Genomic DNA, 6,117 nt, shown 5'->3' with positions numbered 1-6,117 from the left:
GTAACATGGATATTAGTCACACCATGTGTTCCATAGCCCTGAGAAAGAAAAAAAATGTTGACAGCAATGAATAAACTCTTAGGACCTAACAACAAAGAGCATATTAATTGGTAGTTATGATATCAATGGAGCTTTAAGGACATTCCTGGATGAAAAAAATGCTTCTGCTTAAGGAGAAACGGTCGTATAAAATAAATTCATATTTGAGAGATATTATTGAAGTTTAAGTGCTGGTGAAGTCTCACATTAAATATACAAAAGCACATTAAGCAATATATATATGAGAAAGACCCACAAACTAGTCTTATAAGGTTTTAGGTTAAGAGTGATGTTATATTCACTTGTATAATGCACTTGTGACCTTTCGTCGAAGATTTTCTCCAAATTTATCCCCTCAATTTCACAACCAAATCATTTTTAATAGATAATTTTAATTATTTATTTTAAAATTTTTATGTTAAAAGTTTTCTTCAAATATCAACTGTTTGTACTATTAAATATTTTTATAGAAAATATTATATTAAATTACAAGATATATTTTTAGAGTGAACTGTTAAGTGTATATATTCTCTATAATTTTTTCTTACACAATTTCTTCAAATTTGTATGTGACTAAATTCACAATAGCAGAACAAGTTATGAAGGAGCGATATCAAATGTGTAATGAGTGAGCCAAATGGCAATGACACCTCACACCTATTCGCTATTGGTACAGATAGAGTATCTTTTCAATCTTATTGGCTTTCATAGGCAGGTCAATTTCATTTCATGTTCGTTCTCCCACTCGATTAGTTTTAGAATATCAGTAAGTGGCCTTAACAGGATTTCTTGTTGGGCATCAATCTTTTCAAAGCTTCATGATTCGTAAAAAAAATTTAAGAAAATAATAATACATGAAAAGCTGACCATTTGGATTGTTACTTCAATTTTTTCAAAAAGAAAAAGAGCTTTATGAGCTATTACACATCATATGAAAGAAGAAAAATAAAACATAAAAATTGAGAGAAATTAAATAGAAATGATAAAATAACAATATAAAACTAATTAATTTTATTAGTATGAACCTTTTTAATAAAATTAAAATAGTAAAATAAATATTTTAAATATATATTAATAAAATGATATACTGTACTCACACATAATTTTATTTATAAAAAACTAATATAAATTACGACTGTAATATTAAATATCAGGATAATATATTGTATATATTATTAATATAATTTACTATATATATTAATAAATTAATTTAAATTAAATTAAATTATTAAAAGAGATAATCCTAACAATTTTCATTTACTTTTGTCTATTTATAAATGACTGCTGTGTATTTTTTATATAATCGTGAAATAGAATTTTAACACGTGTAATGCACAATAAACATGTTAATATTATATAATTAATATTTATAATATATAAACTATTTTGAATATTTAAATTTTATAATAAATAAATATTTTCAAAGGTATACATTGTATTTTAAATTTATAGTAACAAAATATTAATTTTTAATTTACAAATAAAGATAAAAAAATATAAACTGAAGAAGATAAGGTTTATAATTTTTTTTTTAAATTTCGTAAAAGAAAAATTCCTAGTTGATGCCCAATCAATCCAAATGATTTTCTCGTAGAAGACATGGCAGATGTTTGTCATGGTGATCATCGTGCTAGCGACTAGTTGTGTTTTTTAATTTGATTAAAATGTATTTGCAGTCTCATTTTTTTATATTATCATTAAATAAAAATATTATTTTTATAATAAATATTTTAAAATATAAATTTAAAGCAACTTTTAGTTAATTGAAAATATATTAAAATTAACTTTTATATTCTTTTAATATATATCAAAAAACTAAATGACCAAAAAAATTAGTGTTAACAAAATAAAAACAAAAAAGTCTGATCTGACCAAAGAAATTAGTATGTAACCCCTTAATGTTATATGGTAGTTTAATTTAATAGTGAATAATTGTAAATTAATAGATGTTATATATTCAGTACAAACGAATTTGGAGATCAAATTTCTATCCATATACTTGAGAGATTAAGAGATATGGTTATCCGCTAATGATACTATGCACACTATGTTGATATAATGCACACCAGATCAATTGATAAAAAAAGAAGAAGCTATTTTTGCACATTGATAAAAAAAAAAAACTAAAAGATGCGTATTGCTGGAATCAAAATATGACACAAGTAAATGATTTTCCAATTATGGAATTCCTTTTTTTGTTAAGTACAGTTACAAAAAAATATTAATGTTATATGTCTTACTAGCTTAATATTTTATGAAGAAAATATTATTTGTAAAAATAAATATACTGAATATCTTAAAATTAAAATATAAAAAATATTTAATACTTTATTCTTTCTAATAAGTAGAGTAAAATGTAAGAATTGAAGATTCAAACTTATTCTTACAATGAATTGATTGACAAGGTTAGAGTTGATTGGATTCGAATCCAATTTGCACATAATACGATGATATGAATTGAACATTTCAAATTAGGACCATTGCAAGTCATGAAGGACTAAGGAATCAGTTTTTTTTTTTTTTTTTGAAACGGCTAAATGAATTGCTACATAAATATGCTACGGAGATTCTACAAAAAAGAAAAGAAGAAGAAGAAGAAATGTCTATTTTTTTAAGTTGACTTAAGCATATGACTTGGTTAATTGAGAGTTTCTTTTCTATGTGCTTAGGAGGTTAGGGTTTGGAGAGAAATGGGTGAAGTGGATTAGAGCTTGTTTGTCTTCTAGCTCTATTTTGGTATTGGTGAGTGGTAATCCAACCTTGGAATTTTTGGTCAAAAGGTGATTGCATCAAGGAGATCCCTTAGCTCCTTTTTTGTTGAATGTTGTGATGGAGGGACTCTGCCGGATGATGATACAAGCGAATGCAAATAATATCTACTCAAGCATCTTGGTGGGAAAACATAATATATTGAAGTTAATCTCCTACAATATGCGGATAACATCCTCTTTTTTGGTAATGCCACTTTTGAAAATGTGCATACTATTAAGATGATGTTGAGATGTTTTGAACTCATTTCGAGACTTAAAGTGAACTTTCACAAAATTTTTGTAGGAGCTTCGGGGGTGGTTGATGTAACCTTGGAGGGCTTTGCTACTATGTTAAATTGTACGATTACCAAATTGCCTTTTGTTTACCTTGGGATCTCTATTAGTGCAAATCCAAGAAAGGAGAAAATGTGGAAGCCCATTATGGACAAATTTGCTATAAGGTTGAACTCTTAGAAACATATAACCCTCTCATTTGTGGGAAGGCTTTACTTGATAAACTTGATAATATATTCTCTCCCTTTATTTTCTTGTCTTTCTTTAGGATACCTGGAGGAGTGGAAAAAACAATTGAGAGGTTACAAAAAAAATTCCTTTGGCCAAAGTCTCATGGGGTTTAGGGGTAAAGAAGGTTAAGTTTTTTTAATGAGGCACTTTTAGGTAAGTGGAGATGACTCTTGTTTAAACAAGAGGGGTCTTTGTGGGGTAGTATTTTGGAGTAAAAATATGAAGGGTGGAGTGAATTAGTAGATGGAAATGTGCCAAAAAATTCTTTTATTTAGTGGCGAGACTTGTGTTCTATTTGTGGTAGTCAAGAACCTTTGTCTTGATTTCAAACTCGTTGCAAGTGCAAGATAGGTGATGGGGGAAGGCAAGCTTTTGAAAATATATTATATATATTGGTAGGGGATGAGAACTTAGCTTCTTCTTTTCTTAGGTTGTTTGGTCTATCAAAACAACAAGATGAAACCATTTGCAAAATGGGGAGGTGGGAAAATGAAGTGTGGATGTAGGACTTAGTGTGGAGGAGGCGTGGTTTTGCATGGGAAGAGGTGTTGAAACAACATTTAAATCAAAAGCTGGCAATGTCAAATATAATTAGCAATATGAAAGATGATTGATTGTGTACTGAAGGTAAAAATGGAGATTACACTATAAATAGTGCTTACATGCTCATTAGTGATCTAAGAGAGGGAGTTGAACGCCAAGACATGTTTTGGAGTTATGGGGCCTAACAGTCCCTCCAAAGGTCCATTGCTTTATCTGGAAAGTGTTATGCAATGGCTATCTTCTAAGTTGAACTTAATTAGGAGGGGAGTAGTACGGATTCATCTTTGTGCCCATTTTGTAATTCTCAGGAAGAGTCCAGTGACCACATCTTGTTTAATTGTAATTTTAGTCATCAGATATGGAATACCTGCAATGGTTGGCTGGGTTAGAGTATAACACCGTCAGGGGAAGCCCATATGCATTTTTTCTGCAACATAAGGGGATCTCTGCACCTAGAAGAGAAATATGTGTTCGGATGAATATGTGGGCATCTATCGTATGGAACTTGTGGAAGTTAAGGAATCAATGTATTTTTCGAGAAGCGCATTGCACATACTCTAATATCCAAGTCAAATTTTAGTAGAGTAACAATTCTGATATATGAAGTAATGAAGTAAATATATATATTTGAGGTTGTCATGCACTATTTGTAGAGAATATATACATTATATGTTATGTGATCATTATTTCATTTTGAGCTTGTCACATCTTATGTAAAAAATCTGATGCAAAACATATAGTTATTTTTTTTTTGTATGTAGGGCTTATATTTGTAGAGGCAGCATGATTGACAATTGTGGTTTCTTGATTTAAAGGAGTAATAATTAAAAATTATTCTTGAAAATTGTCATACAAATTGTGTAGTTGATCAACACAAAAGGCTGAGTCAATTAAGTAATTTAATGTTGAGCAAAGTTGCTTGACCTTTTTTTATTTATTGAAGTTGCATGACCTTACTATATACTTTTAGAACAAGAGGTAATACAATACTATAGTGTTAATACTTGAATATTCCAACAACAAACAATACTCAGGAAAAAGTATGGCCACAAAGGTGGGGGAGTTTGGAAAACAAAATATCACAATATTTTAAAATTTAATTTTGGAAAACAAAATTACCAATAATTTTATAGTCCAATTTTTTTTTTCGTGTTGAATACTAATACACTTCTACTATGATGAATATTAGCATTCTGTGTATATATAGCCACAAAGGGTGCTCAACTTATATACATGTGTTGTGCATGAGATCTCTAGAAATCAAATCCAAATCTGCTAGCAACACTGGTTATATTCAGCAAAATATTTCCGTTAGTCATTAATTTTTTTTATTAGTTTAAAAATTTATTTGACTGTTTGGTATATAAGTCTTTTTAAGTGATTTCTTAATAATTTCTACCTTATTTTGAAACACTTTTAAAACGGTAGCTTTTAACTTGTTATATTTTTTTTTTATTTTTATTCTCGATATATTTATTCATTATCTTTATTATATTTTCTAAATAAATCATGATTTTATTATTTTCTGTTATTTAACACTTTTTAACTACAACTAGTTTTATCGAACACTTTTAATATAATAAGTTAGTTTTTCAACTTCCAATTAATTTTGCCAAATATAATCATACTCTTTAAAATACTTTTTATATACTTTCTCTTATGGGTTAAAATGTATTCAACATATAAAAGCTACAACTAGTTTATTATTTCCTTTAAGATTCTCCTTTTTATATTTTCTTTTATCATACTCTTTAAGATATTTCTTTTTATATTTTTCCTTCACTTTTATCTTCAATATATTTATTCATTATCTTATTACATTTACTAAATAAATCATGATTTTATTATTGTTATGTTATTTTATACTTTTTAGCTACAACTAGCTTTATTGAATACTTCTAATTTAATAAGTTAGTTTTTCATCTTCAAACTAACTTGGTTGAATATAATCACAATCTTTAAGATACTCCATCTTATGTACTTTCTCTTGTTGGTTAAAATATATTGAAATTATAAAAGCAAGACCAAATTTTTAAATAAGATGTAAAACCCATAAAATTTTGTGATTTTGAATAGATTTCAATGAATGAAAATGTGTTAAAAAGAGTGTATACAATATTTGATTAACATTTTTCTCAAATCTTTAAATAAATTTCTACCTTTCAAAGGATTAATTCTTTAAAAAGAAGAACATTCTACCGATCTGACTTCAATAACACCAAAAAAAACAGCAGCAATTCATTCCATGATACATTTTCTG

The sequence above is a fragment of the Glycine max genome, chromosome 2 (assembly GCF_000004515.6).
Source record: "Glycine max cultivar Williams 82 chromosome 2, Glycine_max_v4.0, whole genome shotgun sequence".
Taxonomy (NCBI): Eukaryota; Viridiplantae; Streptophyta; class Magnoliopsida; order Fabales; family Fabaceae; genus Glycine; species Glycine max.
This window is presented reverse-complemented; position numbering follows the sequence as displayed.